The sequence below is a fragment of the Pongo pygmaeus genome, chromosome X (genome assembly GCF_028885625.2).
Source record: "Pongo pygmaeus isolate AG05252 chromosome X, NHGRI_mPonPyg2-v2.0_pri, whole genome shotgun sequence".
NCBI classification, from domain to species: Eukaryota; Metazoa; Chordata; class Mammalia; order Primates; family Hominidae; genus Pongo; species Pongo pygmaeus.
The window spans coordinates 106,900,898-106,914,136 of NC_072396.2; the positions used below are offsets into that span (position 1 = coordinate 106,900,898).

General features: G+C 37.3%; 1 protein-coding gene across 50 annotated transcripts in view; it reads left to right on the forward strand.

The window, feature by feature from the left end:
• LOC129023809 (ras-related protein Rab-40A-like) overlaps positions 1 to 13,239 on the forward strand; it is a 194,516-nt gene that overhangs the window by 74,594 nt on the left and 106,683 nt on the right. For 28 of the 50 annotated variants that reach the window (XR_010125410.1, XR_010125407.1, XR_010125406.1 and 25 more), the window contains one exon: positions 2,269 to 2,431. The exons of the other annotated variants lie outside the window; for them this stretch is intronic. The gene's annotated coding sequence lies outside the window, so the exon portion shown is untranslated. The remainder of the gene's footprint in view (positions 1 to 2,268; positions 2,432 to 13,239) is intronic. 50 annotated transcript variants of the gene reach the window in all.

Below are 13,239 nucleotides of genomic sequence, written 5' to 3' on the forward strand. Positions count from 1 at the left end.
CAAAACATATGGATTTGGTGAACTTTCCCTCTTTTTCTCTAATCTATTATACTGGAATTTGTAGAGATTCTGTAAGCCTTAAAGCCTTGGTAGGACTTTGTTATATATTTTGCCATAATCTGCATATGAGTTTATGTGTGGGTATTGAATTCTGAACATATCCTCAATTGCTTCTTGAAGGGATTTTTCAAGGGAAAATTTCACAATATATGATTTTCAACCCACTCTTGGAATTTAGAACCTAATTCAAATCCCCCTCCATAAAAGGAGCTTCCACTGCAATCACTCATTTTAAGGAATTCAGAGGCTGCTACTACACGCTACTCCCAAGCCATATGGAAAATCATATCTTCAGCAGGTTGCTTGATGAATATGCTATTGGGACAAGGGATATCTATCACTTGTGAACTGTTTTTCAAAGAAGATGTCCTGAGATACTTTCTCCTGCTACAGGGATAGCCCTTGGCAAGGAGATTACTTTCCTTGGGTACACATAGTCAGGGCTCCTTCAGGAGACAGCAGGCGGTTAACTGTTCATTGCAGTCCTTGGCCTTTGTGACTGTCCCAATGCAGCACTGCTGGATGGACTAATCTGTCCAGTTCTGGGGTTCATTCATAGAAAGCCCATGTGACAGTAAATCTAAGTCATATTCTCCAATATCACTTTTATGAGGAATAAAATCAGTGTATTATACTTATTACTTTTTTGTGATTTTTTTTAGTTGGTTTAGAGTTCAGACTAAGAGCAGGAAGGTATTTTGGGGGCTTCTTAAACATGAAAGCATTGTAAAGCAAGACCATAGAAAGAGTTGAGGAGCCAGTGAGGCACAGAAAGGGGAGTAGAGCTGTAGGCCGTTGTAAGACCCATCCCTGAGGACAGAGCAGAATGATTGCTCCTGAAGGGCGGCTTACTATTTAGAGTTTTGAAGGGAGAGGACCTGGGGTGAACAACCCATTTCTCCTTTCAAACTTACCAGTCGGTTAAGTCATTCCTGTGATAGAGAAGGAGTGAGTGTGTAGAGAGGCTACATGTGTTTTTGTTTTTTTCTTTTTTTTTTTTTCATGGATGTCTCTCCACATGGAAAAAGTATCAAAAATGTAGGATAAAAATTTTCCAGGATAACCCAATGTGTTATTGAATTGACTAGATGTCTGCCTACTAAATGATTATATTATTATAGGCCTGCTTCCATGAAATAAAGTTGAGGTTCCTTAAATGACATTTTATGGTATTTTAGATCATTTTAATCATAAATGTGATTATAGACATTCTCTAGTTTTCCACCACAGATGACTAACCACTTAGCATGATGTATGAGTTTTGCACTTCACTCTCAGAGGGCTAGCTCATCACCAAGAGCCCTGGGGTACGTCCTGGGTCTCTGGATACTGGTGATACTCCTCTACTGTCACTTTTAAACAAATAAAATTTTTGACCACAGGGACCTGCTTTCTTCTACCAAACTGGGCAGAGTTTCCCCAATTGCCTGGGTCCCAGCCTAGTTCCTCTAGTGAGTATGCTTTTGCAGGTGGTGGTCTAAAGTGGTCTATATGCTTTCAGCTATAGGCAAAGGAACTATGCAAAGGCATGTGAGATATAGAGGACAAGTCAATGCATCACAGTTGCCATGGAAACCTGAAGTCATTATGGGGCTTCTGCATCTTTTAATAGAGCAGAAGACCTAGAATAATATGGCTTTGAGAGCAAGGTCCTGCCTTCAGATGTTTGGGACTCAGTTGAGGTTGTGGGTGCCCCACAGTGGGGGCTGAACTGCCCTGGGATGAATGAGAGAGATAAAGGACTCTTCTCACCCCAGTGAGTGTCGTGTATTGCTCCAGGGTGTCCTGTAGCTACTTTCCATGTAAAGGCCAGGCATGGGAGGATGAGACTGGTAATGACTCTCTTTGACCTCAGCTTCCCCCTCTGTAAAATGGGGATAAGAATGCTCACATACAGGATTGCTGCAACCGGGATTGTAATAACACAAATGCAAGCTCATAGCCCTGTGGTTATTGCAGAATCAGGAATACCTGTGTGAGTTGAGGTCACTTCTCATTCCTTTTCAATTTTGTTGTTAGAAGATAGATGAGGAAAGGAGAAGAAAAAGGTCCTAGTGAGAAACCCACTGACGACCCTTCTAATTGTTATGATCACTACCCAATTGTATCAGTGTCATTGTTCACTAACCCAGTGCCTAGCATGGTGCCAGGCACATAGTTACTCTAAGAAAGCACAGTGATTGCTGGATTCTCTTTCTCCTTGTGCAGCTCTTCATGTGGATGTCTGAGCTCATATCAGGTGTCTGAAAGAGGCAGATTCTGAGGATTTGGGTCATGATGGCTGCCAAAGCTTCTACTCCTGACTTAAAGGGCAACAATCCTAGGAGACCACCAGCACTTAATCCCTGGTAGGACATGACACCTGCTTATGGTGAGTTCATAGATCTGAACAAAAGCATGTGGTAGAATAGCTCCTGTGAGGTTTACAAAATAGCTTAAAAGTAAAGAAGCTACTTTCATCTCATCACTGGGGAAGAGGTTTAGCAGGTGGAATTTCCTTTCATCAGCAGCTGTATACTTTGAAGTAGCCCTTGACACCCATCTAAGTGATGCCTGCTTTGAAAGCAATGAATTACCCACACTGAAGAAATAACTTGATCTTAATATGCACTTGTAATAAATAAATATTTTTTCTGACTGTATAAGTCATTCCCATGGATCTCCCAGATAGGGATTGAACTATGTAGTTGGTTAGAAGGTGTCCCTAGCAATTTGATTCATGTATTAATATTTCTCCTTGCAGTCTTACCAGTTTTAGCCTCGTTTTACATTTTTTAAAAGACTTTAAATCAGAAAAACAAAAATTGAGGGAATTCCACATGAATTTTAATATCAACTTGTTAATTTCTAGAAAAAAAATTATGCTAGTATTTTGACTGGGATTCCATTGAAAGCATAGATCATTTTGGGGAGAACAGACATCATAACAAAACTGAGTCATCCAACTCAAGAAGAGAAGAAAAGGCCTAAAGACAATCTACAGGCCAACTCTAGAAGGATCAATCTATAAAAGAATAGTTATAGTACTTCCAATTTTATATTTGTGGTTAGAATTGAATCAGTTGAATTGTGTTTTTCTTCCTTACCTGATGAATCATGAGTTCTTTGGTGGTGAGAGAGAGGGAGAGAGCATGTGGATATATCAGTGTATGTACATGCACATATATATATGTTTATATCACTGAAGTTGTGATGAGTATCTATTGTTAGGAACACTTAAGGAGTGTTAATGTGGTCATGTCAGTCTCTTTCAATTCTTCGCACATTTTATGAACCAAATCAGAGTGATTATTCTTTGCTTTTTTTCCACCTTTCCTTGGCCAGCATGGTTACCATGGTGACTCATTGACTACTGTGGGATTTTGTGCAGACCGCGCATCCATGTATGATTCTCATCTGAATCACTCACCATGAGTGATTGTCTGTCCACCAGACATAGTATTAGCTTTTGATCTTATATGCAGTTGTTCACTTCTAAAGGGCTCAGAAGAAACTTGCTTTGCTTTCTGAGGTTAAGCTACATAACATAAGAGGACACTAAGTAACTTAAAAGAAAAAGAAATGGGTTGTTGATATTCTTCTCCTTCCTCAAGCTTTATCAGGAGGTTAGAAGAAATATTACTGGAATCATACAGCATGCACTCTCTTGTGTCTAGCTCCCTTCAATCAACATAATGTGTGTGAGATTAATGTATATCGTTGTTTGTAGTTGTAGATTATTCATTCTCATTGTTGTAAAGTATTATATTGTTTGGATACTTCACAATATAGTTATCTGTTATAAAAACTTGGGTATTTTCCAGTTTTTGACTTATCATGAGTAAATGATCATACGAACATTTTTGTTTGTATCAAATAGATGGACATATATTTTCATCTCTCTTGGGCATATACCAAAGAATAGCATTCCTGAGTCATAGGGTATGTCTGTGTGTGGCTCCATAGATACCACCAAGCAGTTTTTACGGTGTTTTTTTTTTTTCAATCTATATTCCCACCAGCAGTGTGTGAGAGTTTCACTTAATCCATATCCTCACCAACACTTGATATTTTCCATCTTTTCCATTTTTGTTGTTCTGGTGAGCATGTGGTACTATCTCCTCCTGGTTTTAATTGTAATTTCTCCAAAGTGTTAAGTCCCTTTTAATTCAAAGAAGGTCCATCCTTTTTTTCAACCTTCTACTTAGTCAGAGTTCTCCAACAAAACAGAACCACTCATATATATATATGTGTACATATATATGTATATGTGTGTATATATGTGTGTATATATACACACATATATACACATACACTCACATATATGTATGTATGTATATCTGTGTATATATATATACACACACACACAGAGACATTGCAGAGATATTACAGGTTTAGTTGCAGACCACTGCAATAAAGCAAATACCATATTAAGCAAGTCACATGAATTTTATGGTTTCCCACTGCATATAAAAGTTATGTTTACACTACTGTAGTCTATTAAATATGCAAAAGCATGTCTATAAAAATAGTGTACTTACCTTAATTTAAAAATACTTTATTGCTAAAAACTGCTAACAATCATCTGAGCCTTCAGTGAATCATTATCTTTTTGTTGGTAGAGGGCCTTGATGCTGTTGATGGCTAACAGATCAGGGTGGTGGTTGCTGAAAGCTGGCATAGTTCTAATAATTTCTTAAGATAAGACAACAATGAAGTTTGCTGCATCCATTGACTCTTCCTTTCACAAAAGATTTTTCCATAAGCATGTGATACTGTTTGATAGCGTTTTACCCAGAGTTGAAGTTATTTCAAAATTAAGGTCAATCTTTCAAACCCTGCCACTGCTTTATCAAGTTTATGTAATATTCTAAACCTTTTGTTGTCATTTCAATGATGTTCACTGCATCTTCACCAGAAGTAGATTCCATCTCAACCAACCACTTTCTTTACTCATCCAGAAGAAAAAACTCCTTATCTCTTCAAGTTTGATCATGAGATTGCAGCAATTCCATCACATCTTCAAGCTCTACTTTAATTCTAGATCTCTTGCTGTTTCCATCACATCTGCAGTTATTCTTCCACTGAGGTCTTGAACCCCTCAAAGTCATCCATGAGGGTTGGAATCAACTTCTTCCAAATTCTTTTTAATGTTGATATTTTGACCTCTTCCTATGAATCACAATGTTCACAATGTCATGTAAAATGAATTCTTTCTAGAAGATTTTTCCATTTACTTTGCCTGGGTCCACCAGAGGAATCACTGAGCAGTAGGCCTCAATAGTGGGCTTAAAGTATTCAGTAAACCATGCTGTAAACAGAGGTGCTGCCATTTAGGCTTGTTGTTTTATTTCTAGAATGCAGACAGAGTATATTTAGCATAATTTTTAAGGGCCCTAGGATATTCAGAATGGTAATTGAACATTGGCTTCAATTTTAGGTCACCAGCTTTATTAACCCCTAAAAAAAAAGAGTCAGTCTGTCCTTTGAAGCTTTGAAGCCAGGCATTGTTTTCTACTTTCTAGCTATGAAAGTTCTACATGGCATCTTCTTCCACTGTAAAACTGTTTTCTCTACATTGAAAATATTTTGTTTAGTATAGCAACCCTCGTCAATTATTTTACCTATGTCTCTGGATAATTTGCTGTAGCTTCTACATGAGCACATGCTACTTCACCTTGCACTTTCATGTTGTGGAGATGGGTTCTTTCCTTAAACCTCACAAACCAACCTTTGCTAGCTCCAGCTTTTCTTCTGGTTACACTTTTCTTCTGCTGCTTCCTCACGTTTTCTTAGCCTTCGTAGAACTGAATAGAGTTAGAGCCTTGCTCTAGATTACGCTTTGGCTTAAGGGAATGTTGTGGCTGATTTGATCTTCTATCCAGGTTACTAAAACTTTCTCCTTATCAGCAATAAGGCTGTTTTGCATTCTTTTCATTCATGTGTTCACTAGAGGATAACTTTTAATCTCCTTGAAAAACATTTACTTTGTGTTCACAACCTGGCTGTTTGGTGCAAGAGGCCTAGCTTTTGGCCTGTCTCAACTTTTGACATGCCTTGCTCACTCAGTGTAATCATTTCTAGCTTTTGATTTAAAGTGAGAGACATAGGACTCGTCCTTTCACCTGAACATTCAAAGCCATTATAGGGTTAATATAATAGCCTAATTTCAATATTGTTATGTCTCAGGGAATAGGGAGGCCTGAGGACAGGGAGAGAGACCGAGAAACAGCCAGTCAGTGAAGCAGTTAGAGCACGTACATTTATCAATTAAGTTAGTCATCTTAGATGGGTGTAGTTTGTGGTGCCTGCCCCAAAACAATTACAACAGTAACATCAAAGACCACTGTTCACAGATCACCACAACAGCTATTACAATAATAATTAAAAATTTTGAAATATTGTGAGAATTACCAAAATATGACAGACACACAAAATGAGCACATGCTATTGGAAAAATGGTGCTAGTAGACATGCTTGATGCAAGGTTGCCACAAAACTTCTGTTTATAAAACATGCAATATCTGTGAAGTGCAATAAAGCAAAGAGATATGCTTGTATGTATATACACACACAAACACACACACATATGTACACACACACACACAAACACACAGAGGGTCCTTGACTTATTATGGAGTTACATCCCAATAAAACTATCCTAAGTTGAAAATATCATAAGTCAAAAATGCACTTAATACACCTAACCTACTGAACATCATAGCTTAACCTAATTTGCGTTAAACACACTCAGAACTCCTACATTAGCCTACACCTGGGCAAAATCATTCAATACAAAGTCTATTTTATAATAAAGTATTGAATATCTTCTGTAATTTATTGAATACTGTACAGAAAGTGAAAAACAGTTGTATGAGTACTCAAAGTACAGTTTCTACTGAATGGATATCACTTTTGTACCACCATAATGTTGAAAAATTATAAGTTGAACCATAGTGATAAAGATTTATTATAAGTAGTTGGCTCATGTAATTTTGAAGGCTGAGATTTGTCAACATCTGCAGTAGGCAAACTTGATTTCCAGGAGAGCCTATGGTATAGTTCCTATTCAAAACTGAAGGTCTGAGAATCCGGAGAGTTAATGTAAATTCCAGGCCAAAAGCCTGCTGGCTAGAAACACAAGAAAAGGTGATTTGAATTCATGTCCAAAGGCAGGAAAAGACCAATGTTTCAGTTCAGAAAATGAGGCAGAGAAATTCCTCCTGGTCAGCCTTTTTGTTCTGTTTACATCTTCAATTGATTGGACGGGGCCCATGCACATTAGAGAAGGCAAACTGCTTTACTCAGTTCACCCATTTGAATGTTAATCTAATCCAGAGACACCATCAAAGACACACCAAGAATAACTTTTTTTTTTTTTTTTTTTTTTTTTTTTTTTTTTTTAGACAGGATCCCTCTCTGTTGCCCAGGCTAGAGTGCGGTGGCACCATCTCGGCTCACTGCAACCTCCACCTCCCAGGTTCAAGCAATTCTCCTGCCTCAGCCACCTGAGTAGCTGGGATTACAGGCGTGTGCCACCACACCTGGATAATTTTTGTATTTTTAGTAGAGACAGGGTTTGGCTGTTGGCCCGGCTGGTCTTGAACTCCTGGCCTCAAGTGACTTGCCTACCTCGGCCTTTCAAAGTGCTGGGATTACAGGCATGAGCCACCATGTCCAGCCCAGAATAATGTTTGACCAAATATCTGGGACCTTTGTTGCTCAGTCAAGTTGACACGTAAAATTAACCATCACACATTCCAATTTATTTGCTTAAGATATTTTGCTCTATGGAGTTTGCTTTGTGGATTTTGCTGACTTATATCCTTATTGTGTTGTTTATTATATTCCACTGGCAACTTCTTTTCCTTTAAATTTGTATTAGATTTAGAGTCTTGATCCAATTCAGATTTTTTTTGGCAGAAAAATCTGTGGTGTTGTTTATTCCTAAAGCATTATACCATGAGGAGGTTAATTGTATCTAGTTGTCTCTCCTCTTACGATGTTAAGATTGATCACTAGGTTCAAAAGTTGTTAGATTTATTGATTATAAAAATTCCCATCTGCATTATACCTCAAGTATTTTGCAGCCTCTAAATGTGTATAAGTCCACATTTCATTAAAAGTTGTAGCAAGGTGATGTTCTAATTCTATTTTTGGCATTTATTAGCTTGAATTATTCTAGAAAAGAAACATCCCCTCATCAACTATAGGTTAGTATGGTATGCATAGGAAAATAAGATGAATGCTTAATTCTTTTGTTATATTTCTACTTTTCAAAATAATGGGTTGTTCTCCTAGGGTACTTCAAAGGGGAGCAATGAGTTGATTTTGTTTTGTTTTCTTTTGTTCTATTCTATTATTATTTTAAAGTGTTTTCATAAGTTCTGGATGTTTCTATATTTGATGTGTTTTAACCTATTGCAGTACTTTTATTGATGTTCAGATTTTTCTGTCTTTGTGAATGGAAGCTTCTTTAGCTCAACTTATTCTTGACATGGTTTTGAGTATGTTAGTTTGGTCTAGACTCCTCTGGTACCATTCCTACCCTAGACCTGGAGTCAGACATTTTTTCCAAAGGAGTCTGGTTCTTTTTAGTGGGAAATGTTTTAGAGGTCTCGTTCTTGGTACTAGAGTTGCCCATTACTATTGGGTTGGTCATTATTACTTATCCTTTTCAGTGCTTAAAACCATTAAATATGTATTATATTTTGAGATAATACACATGATTGTCTTTAATCCTGGGCTGCTCTTCTATCCCTTTATGCATAATCATTTTTATCAATGTTTGTTTTGACCTTCTAATTTTAAAATTATAAGCAAATACATTATTTTCTCCTATTTTATGGTTTGAAACTAGGCTACTCTACTTCAGTGGAGTCCAATATGATTTCTGCAGAGATAAAAAGAGTCTCTGTCTACACTGTTCACCACAGTAGCCACTAGGTCCCTGTGGTTATTGAACACCCAAAATGTGGTGATTGTAACTGAAGAACTGAATTATTAATTTCATCTAAATTTAATCAACCTAAATTTAAATAGCCACGTGTGGCTAGTGTCTACCATAACAAACAGCAACAGCTCAGACATATTTCTGCACCTCATTTTTTCCACTTAAGAATATATTCTAGAGATCAATACATAGCAGTATAGAGAAGGAGTCCTTGCTTTTTATTGCTGCATAGTATTCTAGGATATAGATATACCTTAGATTATTCAATAAACCACTTATTGGTGGACATTTGTTTTATTTCTAGTCTCCTGTTGTTATGATTTGTTCTGCCAGTAATGGCCTTGTGTTTATGCCATTTGGTTTTTTTTCATTGTGTTTTTGGGATAGATTCTTAGAAGAAAGATTGCTGGTACCAAGATAAAATACCTACCTGTAATAAAATAGAAGATTTGAAACAGAGTGTATCTGGAAATGTAGCAGCAGAAAGTGACCTGAGGTCTTTTCATTCCTTTTATTCCACATGATTTTTGGTTTCTTTCTTTCTTTCTAGGGTGACATGGGTAAAGGAATTTCTTTCTTTTTTTTATTTTATTTTATTTTCCTTTTCATTTATTTTGTATTTGTACAATACTATTTGTTTACTTTTTTTTTTTATTTCCACAGGTTTTTGGGGAACAGGTGGTATTTGGTTACATGAGTAAGTTCTTTAGTGGTATTTTGTGAGATTTTGGTGCAACCGTCACCTAAGCAGTATACACTGAACCTGACTTGTAGACTTTTATCCCTCTCCTCCATCCTACCCTTTCCCCGAGTCCCCAAATTCCATTGTGTCATTCTTTGCATCCTAGCTGGAGTGCAGTGGTGTGATCTCAGTGCAGTGGTGTGATCTCAGCTCGCTCCAGCCTCCACCTCCCAGGTTCAAGCAGTCCCACCTCAGCCTCCCAAGTAGCTGGGATTACAAGTGCGTGCCACCACACCTGGCTAATTTTTGTATTTTTAGTAGAGACAGGGTTTCACCATGTAGGCCAGGCTGGTCTGGAACACCTGACCTCAAGTGATCCACCTGCCTTGGCCTCCCAAAGTGCTGGGATTACAGCACTTATGAGTGAGAACATATGATGTTTGGTTTTACATTCCTGAGTTACTTCACTAACAATAATAGTCTCCAATCCCATACAGGTTGCTGGAAATGCCATTAATTCATTCCTTTTTATGGCTGAGTAGTATTCCATCACATATATCGATATATACCACAGTTTCCTTATCCACTCATTGATTGATGGGCATTTGGGTTGGTTCCACATTTTTGCAATTGCAAATTGTACTGCTATAAATGTGTGGGTACAAGTATCTTTTTTGTATAATGACTTATTTTTCTCTGGGTAGATACCCAGTAGTGGGATTGCTGGATCAAATGGTGGTTCTACTTTTAGTTCTTTAAGAAATCTTCACACTGTTTTCCATAGTGGTTGTACTAGTTTACATTCCTACCAGCAGTGTAGAAGGGTTCCTTTTTCACTGCATCTATACCAACATCTATTTTTTTTCAATTTTTTTATTATGGCCATTCTTGCAGGAGTATGGTGATATTGCATTTTGGTTTTTATTTGTATTTCCCTGATCATTAGTGACGTTGAGCTTTTCTTCATGTTTGTTGGCCATTTGTATATCTTCTTTTAAGAATTGTCTATTCATGTCCTAGGCCCACTTTCTGATGGGATTGTTGGTTTTTTTTCTTGTTAATTTGTTTGAGTTTGTTTTAGGTTGTGGATATTAGTCCTTTATCAGATGTATAGATTGTGAAGGTTTTGTCCCACTCTGTGAGTTGTCTGTTTACTCTGCTGACTGTTCCTTTTGCCATGCAAAAGCTCTTTAGTTTAATTAAGTCCCAGCAGTTCATCTTTGTTTTTATTGCATTTGCTTTCGGTTTCTTATCATGAAATCCTTGCCCAAGCCAATGCCTAGAATGGTTTTTCTGATGTTACCTTCTAGAATTTTTGTAGTTTCAGGTCTTAGATTTAAGTTTTTCATCCATCTCTAGTTGATTTTTTATAAGATGACAGATGACGATCCAGTTTCATCGTTCTACATGTGGCTTGCCAATTATCCCAGCACCATTTGTTGAATAGGGTGTGCTTTCCCTACTTGAAGTTTTTGTTTGGTTTGTCGAAGATCAGTTGGCTCTAAGTATTTGGCTTTGTTTCTGGGTTCTCTATTCTGTTTTATATATATAAATGTTTTAAATATAGTCTATGTGCCTATTTTTATACCAGTACCATGCTGTTTTGGTGACTCTGGCCTTATAGTATAGTTTGAAATAAGGTAATGTGATGCCTCCAGATTTGTTCTTTTTGCCTAGTCTTGCTTTGGTTATACAGGCTCTTTTTTGGTTCCATGTGAATTTTAGGATTGTTTTTTCTAGTTCCGTGAAGAATGATGGTGGTATTTTGATGGGAATTGCATTGAATTTGTAGATTGCTTTTGACAGTATGGTCATTTTCACAATATTGATTGTACTCATCCATGAGCATAGGATGTGTATCCATTTGTTTGTGTCGTCTATAATTTCTTTCAGCAGTGTTCTGTAGTTTTCCTTGTAGAGGTCTTTCACCTCCTTGGTTAGGTGTATTCCTAAGTATTTTATTTTATTTTTTTGCAGCTATTATAAAAGGAGTTCTTAATTTGATTCTCAGCTTGGTTGCTGTTGGTGTATAGGAGTGCTACTGATTTCTGTACATTAGTTTTGTATCTGGAAACTTTGCTGAATTAGTTTATCAGTTCTAGGAGCTTTTTGGAGTAGTCTTTAGGGTTTTTTAGGTATGCAATAATATCAGCAAACAGCGACAGTTTGACTTCCTCTTTACCCATGTGGATCCCCTTTATTTCTTTCTCTTGTATGATTTCTCTGGTTAGGACTTCTACTACTATGTTGAATGGGAGTGGTGAGAGTGGACATCCTTGTCTTGTTCCAGTTCTCAGAGGGAATGCTTTCAACTTTTCCCCATTCAGTATTATGTTGGCTGTGGGTTTGTCATAGATTGTTTTTATTACATTGAGTTATGTCCCTTGTATGCCAGTTTTTCTGAGAGTTTTAATGATAAAGGGATGCTGGATTTTGTCAAATGCTTTTTCTGTGTCTGTTGAGATGGTCATGTGATTTTTGATCATGGTGGATTTTCTTTTTGATATGTTGTTGGATTCAGTTCGCTAGTATTTTGTTGAGGTTTTTTTTTTTTTTTTTTTTTTTTTTGAGATGAAGTCTCACTCTGTTGCCCAGGCTGGAGTGCAGTGGTGTGATCTCAGCTCGCTCCAGCCTCCACCTCCCAGGTTCAAGCAGTCCCACCTCAGCCTCCCAAGTAGCTGGGATTACAAGTGCGTGCCACCACACCTGGCTAATTTTTGTATTTTTAGTAGAGACAGGGTTTCACCATATGTAGGCCAGGCTGGTCTCGAACACCTGACCTCAAGTGATCCACCTGCCTTGGCCTCCCAAAGTGCTGGGATTACAGGCATGAGCCATCACGCCTGGCCAAGGATTTTTACATCTGTGTTCATCAGGGATATTGATCTGTAGTTTTTTTTTTGTTATGTCCTTCCCTGGTTTTGGTATTAAGGTGATACTGGCTTCACAGAATGATTTAGGGAGGATTCCCTCTTTCTCTGTTTTTTAGAATAGTGGCGATAGGATTGGTACCAATTCTTCTTTGAATGTCTGATAGAATTCAGCTGTGAATCCATCTGGTCTTGGACTTTTTTTGTTGGCAATTTTTAAATTACCATTTCAATCTCGCTGCTTGTTATTGGTCTGTTCAGAGATTCTATATCTTCCTGGTTTAATCTAGGAGGGTTGTATATTTCCAGGAATTTATCCATCTCCCCTTGGTTATCTAGTTTATTTGCGTAAAGGTGTTCATAGTAGCCTTCAATGACCTTTTATATTTCTGTGGTGTCAGTTGTAGTATCTCCTGTTTTGTTTCTAATTGAGCTTGTTTGGATTTTCTCTCTTCTTTTCTTGGTTAATCTTGCTAATGGTCTATCAATTTTATTTATCTTTTCAAAGAACCAGCTTTTTGTTTCATTTATCTTTTGTATTGTTTTTCTTAGTTTTAATTTTATTTAGTTCTGCGCTAATCTTGGTTATTTCCTTTCTTCTGCTGGGTTTGGGGTTGGTTTATTCTTGTTTCTCAAATTCCTGGAGCTGTGACCTTAGATTGTCTGTTTGTGCTCTTTCAGACTTTTTGACCTAG